The sequence below is a fragment of the Vulpes vulpes genome, chromosome 10, assembly GCF_048418805.1.
Source record: "Vulpes vulpes isolate BD-2025 chromosome 10, VulVul3, whole genome shotgun sequence".
Classification (NCBI taxonomy): Eukaryota; Metazoa; Chordata; class Mammalia; order Carnivora; family Canidae; genus Vulpes; species Vulpes vulpes.
Window position 1 is genome coordinate 68,182,509 of NC_132789.1, and position 15,711 is coordinate 68,198,219.

Sequence of the window (15,711 nt, forward strand, 5' to 3'; positions counted from 1 at the left end):
GGAGAAATAAGGGAAGGAATCTTGGATGAATCAGGCGGTGAAGTAAAGGGCTCTTTAATTTAGATACTGTTATTCATTTATCTCCAAGTTTCCATTCTTTGTAGACAGATTCTCTTTTATTTATTTTTTACTTTTTTAGACAGATTCTCTTACATCAGAATTAAAATTAGAATAAGTTTAACTTAAAAAAATTTTTAAAAATAGAGTAAATTTAAGTAAGTCTTGAGGAAGCGCAGCATGACGTTTTGAGAGCGTTTATTGGCATCTCCTATATGCTCAACATTCGTTCATTCATCAAATAACTTGAGCAGCGACATTGCTTGACACAACGGGACAGGCCCCAAGGATTGTGCCATGTGAACAAGCGGACACGGACTCTACTCTCATGAGACTCTGTAGTTCGGTGGGTTCTATGGATGATCGAACAATCCCATTGTCACGGTCAGGGTTTTTTATTTGCAGAAGACAGAAACTAAGTCTGGTTGCCATCAGGGGAGGAGACAATTTTGGAAGGATGCCGTGTGACCCGTGGGTCACCACCGGAGAGCCGGAGAGCAATTGCACTTAGAGAGTTCCCTGGGGGGCCTCAGCTTCTGAGCTGGGTCAAAGCCCGGTCAGGGCAGTCCTAATACTGCCAGGGAGGTCGTGGCCACCACAGGACATTGGCGCGGCCACTGCCCTGCTACCAATGCGAGCCCTGGGCTGCCCTGGCTCCTTCAGGGCCCTTGCTCTGTATTCATCCAGAAGCAGAAGCAGCCAACAGCTGCCCCACTGCCCACAGCCTTGCTGCCAAGTTGAGGAGCTCAAAAGAAGATATTTTGTTTTCTGTGCTGGGAAGTAGGACATGCCAGGCAACCAACTGAACAAACAAATACAATTAACATCTACTACACGTGTAACTAAAAAGGCCTAACAATCAAGAGCACATGACGTTCTTGGTGATTCCCAGTCTTCTTTAGGGCTGGAACTGCTGGTGCCACTGCGTCTTGGGTTGGCGGCTTCATCCAGAGTGGTCCCCATGCCTCTGTCATTCCTGCCCCCCTCCCCATGTGGCCATATCTGTGTGCCATCTGCATTTATAACCACGGTCTTTTACTTCATTTTTTTGTTTTGTTTTGGTTTGTTTTTTATTTTTTTGGTCTTTTACTTCAGTACATCAACTTTACAGATTACTCCTGTAAAGGGAAAGTCAGCATCATTTGCCATAAAGAGAAGATGAAGGTAAGAATAAATACAATGAAATGAAACCAAGCTATGAAGATCTAGCTGGAGGGTTTTGTTGGAGGTTCTGAGGCTGTGGCTCCCTCCCTTCCATCAGGTGTTGGGTGTTGAACACACAAGGGCCACAAGGGCACCAATCGAGATTTCATACTTGACATTATTAGAAAAATTAAGGGCAGCCTGGGTGGCTCAGCGGTTTAGCGCCGCCTTCAGTCCAGGGCATGATCCTGGAGACCTGGGATCGAGTCCCATGTCAGGCTCCCCGCATGGAGCCTGCTTGTCCCTCTGCCTGTGTCTCTGCCTCTCTCTGTGTCTCTCATGACTAAATAAATAAAACCTTTAAAAAAGAAAAATTAAAAGAGAGTAGTAAACAGACAAATCTTTAAACTTGGTATTTGAGTGTTTTTCTGGGCACCATTTAAAATTAACTTCCATTCAGCCATTAGAAACAACCAATACGCACCATTTGCTTCGATGTGGATGGAACTGGAGGGTATTATGCTGAGTGAAATAAGTCAATCGGAGAAGGACAAACATTATATGGTCTCATTCATTTGCGGAATATAAAAAATAGTGAAAGGGAATAAAGGGGAAAGGAGAAAAAATGAGTGGGAAATACCAGAAAGGGAGACAGAACATGAGAGACTCCTAACTCTGGGAACCGAACCAGGGGTGGTGGAAGGGGAGGTGGGCGGGGGGTGGGGGTGCCTGCGTGATGGGCACTGAGGGGGGCACTTGATGGGATGAGCACTGGGTGTTATGCTATATGTTGGCAAACTGAACTCCAATAAAAATAATTTAAAAAACAAAACAAAACTAGCAGATGCAGCTGCCAGGCCACTCAAAAAATATAAATAAATAAAAATAAAATTAACTTGCACACCACTACAAGTACATAATCTATGTTTTGGGTGATAAATAGTAGAAAGAGCGCAGGCTTAAAAATGGACAGGGTTTGAGTTTGAATTTCAGCTCCTGCGTTTATTCGTTTTGTGATTTGAGGCACGCTACATAACCTCTCAGAGCTTCAGTATATCCACCCGTGACACGGAGGCAACAATGCCAAGCTTCTTGGTCGCGATAAATAGATCAGTGCTTTCCAGACTATATTGTGTGTGCAAATTACCTGGGGATCTTGTTAAAATTGCAGATTCTGATTTGGTAGGTCTGGGGTGAGGCCTGAGATTCTGCATGGCTAATAAAATCTCAGGTGACGCTGATGCTGTCATCAAGGTTATAACTGGGGCGCTCTCAAGATGCTAGTCACCAGCAACATGTAGCTGTCGAGGCCTTGATGTGAGGCCTAGCACACCTGGGGAGTGGAAGGAAAATTTTTATTTAATGTCAATTAACTTTTGAACATTGATGCTTGGCTAGTTATTGGCAAACAATCTCTAGTATACTCGAAACAGCTTGTAAGTCTCTCTTCAGCTGTTAATTTTACGAAATGTAGTTAACTGAACATCTATTTCCAATAGAAAGTTAATGTCTGAATTGAGATAGGCTCCAGGTGTAAAATAAACAACACATTTTGAAGACTTAGTTTATAGGAGGGTGAATTTTTTAAAAAAAGATTTTATTTATTTATTCGTGAGAGACACAGAGAGAGAGACAGAGAGGCAGAGACACAGGCAGAGGGAGACGCATGCAGGACTTGAACCCAGGATCCTGGGACCACACCTGAGCCGAAGGCAGATGCTCAACCGTGAGCCAGCCAGGTGCCCCAAAGACTTAGTTTAAACTATGGTCAAATATCTTGTTAATAAATTTGCTATTGATTTCACGTTGAAATGATGATATTTTGGATATGTTGGGATAAAAGATTATTAAAATGAGTTTCATCTGTTTCTTCTTACTTCTTTTTGATGTAGCTACTAGAAAATCTGAATATACCAAAGTGGCTCACATGATATGCCTGTTGGGCAGTGTGGAAACCGACCAGGGAGCACAGGGCCCGGCTCGCCAGCTCCCTTCCTCCCAGCTCCCTTCCTCCCGTCTCCACGAGGTGGGTGACCTCTGGGTGGAAAGAGGAAGTGAGGTGGTGGAAAGAGACAAGGTTTCTTCCTTCCCAGCAGGAGGCTGTAGCAAGAAGCCAACATTCACAGCAAGGTTCTGGGCTTCTCTGCGGCCTTCTTCTGCGGTGGGTTATTTCCACTACGTTCCCAGGCAGGCTTCGCTTCTCGCAGAAGTGAGAAAAGACCGTGTCAGCAGCCCCCAGCTCAGAGCCGGCTCTCCTAAGAAGATGCTCACTTTTCAGGAGTTAGGGGTGGTGGCCAAGAGCTCCACTTGACCCAACCTCCTCTGTGCCATTAAGGGAAGTTAATTAAAACAGTGTGGGCTCCTGTTCATGCACCGCGTATTTCCTGGTTGATTCAGCAGTTCCAAAGGAGGCTAGAAGTTTAATGAAAAGCAGTAAGGAAAACCTCGGCAGATTTGATGACGACCGAGAAACTAGCAAAAAGAAGTGGGTAGAAATGAAAGTCAGTTTTCTCATGTCATGAATTACGCTATGGTAACCTCCCTTCCCCGACTTTTGTGCAAATTTTTTTTTTTTTTTTTTTTTTACCCAATGCAGGCAAATATTTACATGTGGAATCAGACCTGGCAGTAAATTCAAAGAAAACTATCAAGGCCAGAAAAAGCTGCTTCTGTATAAGAGGCTTGGAGACTCCAAGTGTCAATTAACCTTTCTAAATAGGAACTGACAGCCATAGATGGAAAATGTGGGGGTTGGGGTGGGGCGGAAACTAAAATGTTTTTTTAAAAGATTTATTTTTAAAGATTTTTTATTTATTCATAGAGACACAGAGAGAGAGAGAGAGAGAGAGAGAGAGAGAGAGAGACAGGCAGAGGGAGAAGCAGGCTCCATGCAGGGAGCCCGCTGTGAGACTCGATCTCAGGTCTCCAGGATCACACCATGGGGGGGGGGGCAGGTGGCGCTAAACCGCAGCGCCACCGAGGCTGCCCCTAAAACGTTTTTGAAGAATGTTGGACTACAAAGTAAATAGCCTGAATAGAAAATAGTAAATTAGACGCTGCCTCCACGTTCTGTAAAACTGAGCATGCCGTACAGCGCACTGTATAGTCCAAACGCTTGGGTAAAAGAAATCATGCAACAGGTTTAGTCTCCTGATAATTCGAACTTCATGGATCCAGTTATGTTGGCATAAGACAGAAAATTTATTTTTTGGATTGATGTTAGATCTCGGCATGAAGTTGTCGAGGTGGCAGTGGAGAAATGACTTTACAGATGTTTATCTTTAAGCTTTCTTGTGTTTCCTGTCACCAAGTCAGACCACGAGGCAATATTTACTAGGTAGATTATTCACTAAAGAGTAGAAGGGACATTCTAGATTTTGTAACCTCCACTCCCCCCCCCCCTTTTTTTAAAGATTTTATTCATTTATTCATGAGAGACACAGAGAGAGAGGCAGAGACACAGGCAGAGGGAGGAGCAGGCTCCCTGCAGGGAGCCCGATGCCGGACTCGATTCCGGGTCTCTGGGATCACGCCCTGGGCCCAAGGCAGGTGCTAAACCGCTGAGCCACCCAGGGATCCTCTCCCCAATTAATTTTTTTTCCATAAAATTGTACAGTATTTATTATTCCGACCCAAGGTTTATTTTGCTTTAGGTGGGAGCAAAAGGGAGGTGGGTTTAGCAAATTCATGGTATAATCAAGATTCTTAGGGGAGAGGTTTATTTATTTTTATTTTTTTTCAAGATTTTATTTATTTATTCACGAGAGGCAGAGACACAGGCAGAGGGAGAAGCAGGCTCCCTGCGGGGGGCCCCGTGGGGGACTCGATCCCGGGACCCGGGGTCACGCCCCCGCTGAAGGCTGCGCTCAGGCGCTGCGCCCCCGCGCCCCCGCGCCCCAGAGGAGAGGCTGTAGGAGAACAGGACCCACCGGAAGCCGCATTTCGAAGCCAGAGTTTCACTGTCCGTTTGGGACATAACGCAGCCTCCGGTTCGCGTCGTGTGAACGCCTTCCCCGTGTACCGGGCGCGCAGTCCCGCACCCGGAGGACCTCGTGCTTGGGGCGGCGCCCCCGGGGGCCGTCTCGGGAGGCCCTCGCTCATTCCGAGCCCCTCCAAGGGCGGCGACGGGAGCACGGCGCTGGGGGGTGAGCTTGCACCCCGCGGGGACACGGCGGTCGCCGGCTCGCTGGCCCCAGCAGGCTGGCCTGCGTGCGGGGCTGGCCCTCGGGGTGGCCTGAGGCTTCCTGGGGAGCCTGGCCCCGGGGGGGGGTAGCCTGGCCTTCGGGGCGGCCTGGACCTCGTGGCGCGGGGGGGGGGAGCCTGGCTCTCTCTGGGGCTCGTGTTCCCCCCCCCCCCCCCCCCCCCCCCCCCCCGGCTCCGCTGCTCCTCGCTCCTCGCTCCTTAACCCCGACTTCCCGGCCCTCCCGCCCGCAGGCCCGCCTGAGGCCACCGCCCTCCGCGCATTAGCACCCTGAGGCCTGTGTCCTCCAGAAAGCGGGTGTGTGCCTGCGTGCGTGTGTGTGCGTGTGCGTCTAGGTGTGCGCACGCGCGGGTGTGTGTGTGCACGGCTGTCCGAGTGCGCTTGCCTGTGTGTGCACGGGTGCGTGTGTGTGCGTGTTTGCGTGTGAGCGAGCGTGGGAGGGTGTGTATGCGTGCACGCGTCTGTGTGTGCACGTGCGTGCGCGCGTGTGCATTTGCACGCGTTTGTGCGCGCGCGTGTGCCTGTGCGCGTGCCTGTGCGTGCACGCGTGTGCGCATGCGTGTGTGCGCGTGTGTGTGCGCGTGCGCGCGTGTTCCCCTGCAGCCGCCCAGCAGAGCCCCGGCACGAGGCGGCGGCCCGTGCGGCCGTGGCGCAGCCCCGGGGTGACCCGAGGTGGACGCGTGCTGGCCGCCGCGTGCTGCAGGCCCTGCTCCCCCGCCGCCGCCGGCTCGGGGCTTCCGCACCGCCCCCTCGGGACCCCGAGCCGCCCCCCCAGGGCCCCCCAGTCCGACCGAGGACCCCCCCACTCCCGCTCCGTCCCCCCTCGGTGCCTCGGCCGCAGCGCGCACAGGAGAGAAGGCCTGGGCCCCCCTGCCGACTCCGCGCCCCCGGGGCGCCCTTTGGCCACGCCCCGGCCCCTTTCCCGGGTCCCCCCCCCCCCCCCCCCCCGCAGCTCGCCGGGCGCCTGGCATCGCGGGGCCGCGCCCCGGGCCTGCTTCCGCGGGGACGGCTCCTGCGTCAAGTGTGGCTGGCGGGATTAGGACAGTCTCCGCGTCCCGGCCGCCTCCCCTCCCTGCAGCGACGGCGGGGCGCGCTCCACCGCAAGTAAAGACGACAGAGGGGCCCCTGGGCGGCCTCGGCGCGGCGCGACCCAGGTCGGGGGCCCGGGGCCGCGTCGGGCTCTGCCTGGGCCTCGGCGCCCCTCCGCGTCTCTCACGGACAAATGAGGAAAAGTAAAATGAAAGGCGAAGCCAGGCTATTTCTTCGGGGAAGGTCTCACGGCAAATCTAATCCCGAACCTCCCCGACGCGGCTGTTTCCAACCCGGCGGTACCAGGTCCTGTTCCCGAGGGAAGAGCCTAAACGCGGTCCTCCTCCTGTCCCTGCTCGTTCGCCCCCAAACGCGGAGGCGCCCCCGCCCCCCCCGTCCGCCCGCCCGTCCGCCCCCGGGTCAGCAGAGCCCCCCCCCCCCCCGCCCCCCCCCCCCCCCCGGCGTTCCCGTGGCCTCCGCCCCCCGCCGCCTGCCCTGCACGGGCTCCCTTCCCAGACACCGGGGGGGAGGAGCAGAACAGCGCGGGAAAACAAAGGGATTCATTCCATCCCGCCGTTTGCTATTTGTGTGAGGTCACGTTTTGGAGAAGCTCGAAATTAACAGGTAAATAAGTCACACGTCCACGTGCGGGTCTCTTATCCCGGGGCCTTGCCCCACAGGGGACCACAGGCTGCCCGTCTTCGCGGCCTCGAGGCGCCCCGAGTCCAAGGCACGTGCTCCGGCCCCTGAAACAGGGAAACCGGGGCCCGACACACGGTACCTTTCAAGCGGTCTCCTTAGATCCGCCACTGAAGCTTCGAAGTTTCTCGAATTTCTCGGGAGAGGCTAAAAACCCGCATTTCGAAAGCCGTGAACACGTGGGAAGAGAGATGGATGGTTTGTTTGCTCTAAAGGTGACTAGTTCACGCTAATCTCCTGTATTTACATTATGAAAAAGACATGATGAAACGCCTGCAAGCCCAGTACTGCAGACAGAGAACACGTTACAGTTAGATTCAGCCTCAACTTTGTTTGTGGCCAGAGCCCTGGGCCAGTCTCAGTCTCCCGAGGTCTTCGCTCACTCATCTAGACCCGAAGGAAAGATCCGACCCGACCGTCTGGCCCAACATGCTGGTGCCTCAGGGCCCTAGGATTTTAGAGGGGCCACCGGTTCCACACAAATGCCTCTGGGGCAAGGCGGGGGGGAGGGGAGTGAAAAAGACCAGAGTGAGAAGAGTTTTTCTTGAGCCTGGAGCCTGGTATCATCAAGCTTTCAATCTTTCATACTCAATAAGCAATAAAAATATTCCACTTTCTTCTTAGTTTTGCCATAAGAGAAACAGTGGTAAAGGGGTCACCAATGCCGGTAAATGGCAGTGGTGGTTTTTTTTTTTCTTTTTTCACATTTTCTCCAGAAAACATTGAATAATTGATGAGAGGAAGTATTTCTACAACACTTGAAACTCTGCTCAAATGCTCCATGTCCACTCAGAAAACTTCTCTAGACTTTCCAGCTCTTACTCCACCCCACAGATCTCAAGACTTGTCTGGGTCTCTCATAACAAGCACTTTGTGGTCTTCAACCCTGCACCACCACCCCCAAGCTCCACAGGGCTCACCGTGGGGCCCCGAGATGAAGAATCCAGTCCAGGAAGTGGGCACGCAGAACAAAAAGAGTACACTCCCCTAGTTGAAAAACACTCAAGATGCTTTGCCCTGAATTTTAAGCAGCACATGTGACCTGGTCCATTCTGGTTTCAAGTGCAAGGGCATCAGGCCGGTCCTGTGGGTTACCAGCTAACATATCCTTCAAGAGCTGCTCAATCCCCTTGGAAGCGGAAGTCCTGCGTTTCTGGGGGATATGCAACTCCATCACCATAGGGATGGGCGGGACTGGCAAACTAGAGTGGGCGGGTAAAGCAGCAAACTGTTATATGGGACGCAGGGTCTACTGTTGCCCGATGCCAACAGTTTGGGTGCTTTTAGTGAAATTTAATGGTCAGGCAGGTAATCGATTAAAAACATTACACGCCCCCTCCCCCCCAGGGGGCCGTCACTGCTGGTGCAAGCACCTGGGTGACCTGGATGGGTGGACCAGGGCTGCCAGGCCACTGACCTACTTCGCCTTCCTCAGTGCCCTGGGATCAATCAGCCCATGCTACAGAATTTGCTAATAACACCACTTTAATCAAAGTTCTTACTATCATAACCCAGAGTATTTACCAAATTCTCTGTACACGCGGTGCTCTGTGTCCAGGACTTTGACTTTTCATCTCACTTGATTGTCACTAGAACCCTGAGGGACAGCTATTATTGTCACAGTTTTACAGAGTGAAGTAATGCTCGGAGAGACCAGATAGCATGTCCTACTCACACAACTTAGTTTTCCTACAGAACTGAGTCTAAAATGGTGACAGGGAAACGTTTACGAGAACACGCTGGATGAAAAAAAAAAAGGCAGCTACATGAAGTGTATAGGATTTTTAAACTGTTTTTTAAAACATTTTTAATGATTGACTATTGGAAGATATGCTATTTTATATACAAAGAAGCTTCTATTGTTAAATGCTTGAATTGCTATTAAAATCATGTAGGGAATTAAAAAAACAACAACAGGATTTAATTATTTGTTTAGGATCAATTGATGGCCTACAATGTCCATCACTTTATTAGATGCTGTCCTCCAAGGGGACTCTGATTCATCATGTGTCTGGTATACATGTATTTTTTTTTTTTTAATTTAAAGATTTATTTATTCATGAGAGACAGAGAGAGAGGCAGAGACACAGGGAGAAGCAGGCTTCATGCGGGGAGCCCCATGCAGGACTCAATCCCGGGACTCCAGGATCACGCCCTGGGCTGAACGCAGGCGCTAAACCACTGAGCCACCCAGGGATCCCCCAATATACATGTATTTTTAAAAATACACAGAGCTTCTTTGAATTTTAAGCAGGCACTCAGATCAGCTATGTGAATTTTTACAATATTTAAGCAACTACCCATGAATCAGCAGCTAGGTCCCAAGTGACACCCTCGGCCTCCTGGGTGGCAAGAAGGTAGGCTCCCCGGATAGTTTAGTCTCAAGAACTGCACAGTGTCTAACGGTGGCCTGCTCAGCTAGAGACTAGAGACTCGGAGATCTACAAACTGAACTTTGAGAGCCATCCTGTTGGCAGGATATACTTCGGAGTCCCTCCGTGATCTATTTAGAGACGACGAAGGGTGCGCTCTGCATCCTTTCTCAGTATCCCACTTGTCACAGCAGTAGAATCCCAAAGAAGACAATTTCTAAACAACAGCTGCCACGCTGCAGACACAGACACGTAAGCCCATTAGAGGGAAAGCACCAAGAGTGATGATGCAACTTGAAACTAGATAATGTTCTTATCATTCAAGCTGGACCACTTCTGAGTGAAAGGGGGAGCTCTTACTACTGACAGCGGGGTGGCAGGCTCACCGGCAGACCGGCCCTGGGAGCCTGGGGTGCACAGACGGTCACCCTACTGTGAAGAACACTGCTGCACGCTGGAGATGGCTAGGGGTGGAAAAGCCTGGCCAGGGAGCTTGGAGGCTTGGGGACATGCAAGCTCCCTTTAGGCATCTGGAAAGCTCCATAAAGAACTGGTTTGATAGGATCTCAGTTCCTGGACACTTCAAGTGACTGGACCATGCTCAAGAGGCTTACCAGTCTGATGCACTGGTCTGTGCCTGGTTGCTGAGCAAGTCTGGATTCAAAACCCACGTGATGCTAGGTAGCTGTGTGGCCATTGGCAAGTTCCTTAACCCCTTTTTTAATAAAAGCAGGGGATAGGGTTGTAATGATTTACTGAGGTAATAAAGTGAGTGACCCAGAAGAGGGGCTCAATAAATATTGGTGTATGCACTGTAACTAATGCTGGGAATATTCAAGCATAGGAACAGACCACCAGTTGGGTAATGTTACGGGATCTTTTAGGGATTAACTAAATGGATGGATGGATGGAGGCCACCTTTTTTGACTAATTTAACTTAGAAATTGTTCTTAGAAGCAGAAAAATTAGTATTTTTTGAGATATAAGGTGATTTTATGTAAAATCTTCAAAAATAATACTAAATGTTGTATTATAATTTAATATTCATCATAAATGACATTTGCCTATGATACATGCTGTTTATTTTCAACTATGTAAGAAAAAAGCATAATGCACTAGAAATACATCTTAAAATGACATATTGCTTGATTTTGAGACTGTATCTACCAATATAGACTAGAAATCTCAAAAACAGGTAAGCAGTGTGACCTAATATGTGAAATCCTTTTATTTTGCTTTCACAAAACCAACTAGCTTATTTTAGAATGTTCTAATTTGTTTTTCAAATAATGAGATAAAGAAATTTTAGCTTATTAGTAAGCACATTTCAAAAAAAAACTATTTCAGGTTTTTAAAGTAAATTTAAAAAACTAAATTGAATGAATATAGCCTATATACCCTCTTCTTAATGTTGAGTTTAAAGTATTAGAAACAACCTGATGTTTTAAGACCAAGTAAATAGACGCTGGTACTGAACATCATCTTAACGGGCCGATTTACACTATTATTATGTTTTTCATTAACTGCTTGCATTTTAGCATTGTAATTCTCAATGCTTCCCTCTGCTTAACCAGTAGTTCCCCAACTTTGGCTGCATATTAGAATCATCTGGGAAGATTAAAAAAAAAATTCCCTATAGCCAGGCCACATTCTTGTCCATACTGCCTGGAGGGTAGAGTCAGGTACCGGTGTTTTTTAAATCGCCTCCGGGGACGCCCCTGTGCAGCAGTTTGGGGAATAAGCATTTATCCCATGGTCCAGTACAGGGACATCGTTACGACCAGGAACAAAAGAAAGCGGTTAAAACTAGGTGATAGTCCTACACCCTCAGAGCACCTGGTGGTGTTCAGCTGAATTAGTTTAAAAAGCCTGAGTGACTGGGTCACTAGCACACTCCCCTGGTCTCCACCTCCTGGATATGCAAGAGGCAAGCAAGCTGCTTCTTTTTAAAGGGGAAAATGTTTCTGTAGACTAAAAACGCAGGGAAAAGAGGAAACAGAAGCAAACGCTTCTATGAGACGAATCTCCAGGGCAATCTTCATAAAGCCTTGGGTGTTTACAAACCAGCTGGGGCTTAAGGGTCCTTTCGACCAGGAAACTGTCTATTTAAACCAACTTATTGGGGAAGGCAGGAACAGGTCTTCACGGGACTGTTTCTGTTGCTATTGAGTGAAAAGTACCATCTAGCATCGCCCTTTGTAATGGTTAAAGTGCTTTTCCGTTTCCAAGTTCGCCTGAACATCCAAAGCTAGGCAGGAATTGTAATACAACTCTGTTGAGGAAAACGAAATTCCAAAGTAACAAGAACTGGTACGAGGCACAGTTGGGACCCGAGCCCAGGTCTGCTGACTCACAGGCAAATGCTTTTGGACCTAAGGCTGCCTCTACCTGAAGAGAGACCCACTGTTTGAGCCTCAGCTCTGGGGTCCTGGGGGTGATCTTCCCCTGAAAATAGCACTTTTATCATTTCCCCCTTCTGCTGTGGGTTGTGTTGAGGGAGGCTGCGCGGTGCAGGCGCTGTGCAGGGGTAGAAAGTGCAAGAGGCGCTAGGGATAAGAGGAGCTTCAAGGGGGGATTTACAGGACAGGGAAGAATAGAGAACACATGTAGGAGCAGAGGGGGGGGGGCAGGTGACAACTATCTAAGACTGAGGAGTCGTTCAGGAGCAATAAAGAGCCATTCCAAAGTTCATCAACTTTTCTTGAAGGAAGGGATGATGTAGGCAAGTGGTGATTTAGGAAGGTTTGGGTTACGTGTTGGATAGACTGGCGATGGGAGAGGTGGGAGGGATGCAGAGAGAACCACGGAGAAACCTAAGTGTATACAATGTGTCTGAGGAAAAGAGGGAATAGACTAGGATAGTAAGAGTGAAAATAAAGACCATCAAAAAGAGCACCTGGAACCAAGGAAGAATTATTTATAGCAGAATAGGAAAGGTGGTAGGCCACAATTCAACAAGACATCATCTACTTCTCGATCTGATGGTTATTTGTATGTAGAGTGAAGAACATTTAAAAAAAAATTGTTTTAAAGTAGACTCTACACCCAACGTGGGGCTTGAACTCACAACCGTGAGATCAAGAGTCACTCTACTGACAGCCTGTCAAGCACCCCAGGTGAAGACTTAATTAGGGATCCCTAATTGGCTGAAGGACTAAATTAAATGTACATGAAGCTATATATTAATATGTAGTATAAAGTGCAAAATAAGGCAAAAAGGTGGTTGGTAGACTGTCCTGCTTATGTCTTGTCTTTCAGTTTTGTTGTGAAATAGTGGCTTCCATAAAGGGGAAGGAAAGCGACTCATGGTCTTGGGCAACATTAAGCAGAGGAGGATTGAGAATAAACTAGATGATATAATTATTAGTCAAATAGGGGCTATGACAATAGTTAAAAATAGATAGACGTAAGTAAACTCACTTTGGGACCCAAAACTAGTAACAAAAGCACCAGGAGAGGCAAGTAGCTGCTATAAAATATGTGAGAAAAACACAGGACTGATTGACCGTGAGAGGCAGGATGGGAAAGGAGTGTTCTAGTCAGACAAACCATCCCCTGGTTCTGAGAAAGATGCAAAGGTCTAGAGCAAATGCAATTAAGAATGACCCTGAAGAGCAGGAGAGACCAACTAAAGGTTGGTTTGGGGTAGGCCTGGGGTAGGCCTGCTCTGGGGTAGGCCTACCATCCACACTGGCCAGAAAGCCTGGTGGGGAATGCAGAAGGGAGGAAAGTGCATCGTGTTCCTAATGGGAGTAAAATGGACACAGCGGGCGGGCCAGGAGCCTGAGGCCAGTGTCCGCAAGGCTCACAGTGCTGCCTCTGCAAGGGCAAGGCGGGCCAGCCTCATGATGACACCTGCCAGGTCAGCAGCCTTGAAAGCGAGGAAAGTCAGGAAATCATGTGAAGTTTGGTCACCAGTAGGTTGTGAGCACACTCTGAAACAGAGGACAGGTAGGAGGTCAAAGGTGATTCAGATTTAGGTCCCCAGGTAGTGAAACGTCAAGGAGGCAAAGCCATCAGCGACAGAGCAGGCGTGAGGGAGCCAGCTCGAGTGCTTTGGGGAGGATGGAATCAGTGAAGGGTAGGAGGCCAAAGACTGGAGGGGGATGGAGGAAATCGAGAGACTAGCAATCCTGCCTATTAATATGAAGAAGTTGGGAGGTGTAAAGAGCTTTTAAAAGAGCCAGCGATAATCCTGGAGACCGAACAGCTGAGAAATGGGCATCTTTTATCTGTGACCATGTTGCTGAGTGACAGAGCAAAAAGCAGAGGTGACTGATCCACGCGGGAAACTGCATAGAGCCTAAAGCAAATCAGAGTAGGCGGGTTCCTCAGGTTGACTGTGGAAATGACGCTAGTCTTGTGTCATCTCAGAGCAGGACATACAAGCATAAAGCTAAATGGATGAAGGGGTCCATAGGCTCCTTAGAAAAGGGCTACCAAAAAAAAAAAAAAAAAAAAGAAAAAACTAAATTGGAACAAAATGAGTCTGAAAAGGTTATCTTCCTAACTGGTTTCCTAACTTCCAATCTCTCTCCCCCCGGAGCAGCCAATGATCCCTTCAGAGGTCAGATTATGTTGTTGCCCTGCTCAGGTCCTCCAGTGGCTTCCCGTTTCACTCAGCATAAAAGCCAGAATTGGGCAAGGTCTCCCAGGAGGTCTCTAAGCTGGTCTCCTTCCACTCTCCCGCGGGTTCACGGTCCTGCAGCTCATGGCCTCCTCGTGTCCCTCAAACTTGCTAATAAGCAGGATTTACTGGAACCTCTCTCTGGAAGGCTCTTCCAGACAAGCAAGCAGCTGGCTCCTGCACTGCTTTCAGGTCTCTGCTGCCACGTCACCTTCTCTAACAGAACCTCCCTGACCACACTGACACAGCATCGTCCCCTACACCAGGTGGCCTTGGTCTTTATCCTACGAGAACATGAACTCCCTGAGACGAAGGACCTCGCTTCGTTCTCCCGCGTCCAGGACAGTAGGAATTCCCCAGGCCGGGTTCCCAGTATTTGTTGACTGAAGAAATGGAGAACAGGAGACGGGAGATAAAAAGCAGGAAAGCAGCTGGCAGTTAGGTAATTTTGGGGGCAGGTCAAAGGACCGGTAGTGGGGCAGCGTTCGAAGGAGCCCCCGAATCCAGAAACGTGGTGTGGCTGCACTTGTTCGCGTGCCGCCGGCCTCCTCCCCATCACACTTGAGATGTCGAGAACTACACCAGCCTGAGGCTACAGCAGCGAGAAAGCGAAAGATTAACAGACACACTCCCCCTCCTCAGAGGGTTTGAAGCTAAATGAAAAGAGCAGACTATGGTCAGAAGATTTCTAATACTAGATAAATTAGAAGCATCCTTATTTGAATTGTTAACCTCAGATACCGCGGGTCTCCCTAAGGTCTCATTCTTACTTTTTTACGCTCATTCTCAAGCGATTCGTGAAGGTATGACTTAGACTAAATATTTATGATCTCAAAAGTGGCCTTACAGAAAGACTGCTTTAGTATCTCTTACCTTAAGATAAATGTTACCTTAGAGATTATATAAATCAGCGGGCATCTCATTCTTAGACCATATAGGGGAGGCCAGCGGACTCTTCACAAACCTTAAACATCGATGTGAAGTGGAACTAAAACAGTACTGAAGTATCGGCTGCAGTTTTTACTTGAAACACTTGCACATTTCCAAAGGACCAATTTTTCAAAAAGTGCAAAACTAGGTAGGTCTTATTCTTTCACAAATTTCAAGCAACACGCAGGCCATAGCCTCAATGTGATAAATTTATTTTCATTCCAAATTATTTAGGCAATAAAAGCAGTGACCAGTTAAATTCGTAGGTTATCGATGGAACTTAGAATAAACATACCTATCTTGGAAGTAATGAACCACAAAATTCTCTAGTCAGAGTACGCTAGGAAAAACCCCCTTCTGCTGCGTTGAACTTGGCCACCTCAGTTACAGGAAGTCTGACTAAGGAAAGTGTGGGTTACCTAACTTAGTTGGGGACCCTGCATCTGCCTGAGCTCCTCCGGGAGATTCTTCAGATGATCTCTGAAGCATTTGATATGAGAAAAGTACATAGACTGAAATTTAAGCATAGATTTTTAGGTATAGGGGCCTGACTCAGGTTAGCAAGGTGCTAGGACTGCAGAAAAGACCAGGAGCTCCCAGCCGGGGCTCGAGAGGCCTGCCTTAAGAGCGAATCCCCAGCTCGCCGTGTGACC